A 437-nucleotide genomic window follows, 5' to 3' on the forward strand; every position below is an offset into this window, starting at 1 on the left:
TGTCTCCAACCCCCTATCCACCTGTCACCCCGGGTACACGTCACCTGCTGCGTCGCCTGGATAATACCCTAGAAAATATTCACTCTTAAGGATGAAGAAATATGTCGAGGTCCTGCCAAGGCTGGGAGCTGTGGAGGGGAAGTAGAGTGAGGGGAGCGAAGGGCGAAGAGGGGAAGAGAGGACTGGGAGAGGAACGGGAGAGGGAGAGACACTTTGGGGAATGCGATGAGAGGAATGGTAGGAAGAGAGAAAGGAAAAAAACGTAAGATTATCGGAGAGAGATAGGAGTGAGAATGAAAAATGAGAAGGAGAAAGAGGACAGAGCCTATGAGATGGGCAGGACGGGAGAAACAAAAGGATAAAGCAATGGAGAGAAAGAGAGAGGGGAAAAAGAGAGTGAGAGGCTGAAACGAAGAGGAGAGAGAGGGAGGAGGATG

This window comes from Penaeus monodon, chromosome 32, assembly GCF_015228065.2.
Source record: "Penaeus monodon isolate SGIC_2016 chromosome 32, NSTDA_Pmon_1, whole genome shotgun sequence".
Classification (NCBI taxonomy): Eukaryota; Metazoa; Arthropoda; class Malacostraca; order Decapoda; family Penaeidae; genus Penaeus; species Penaeus monodon.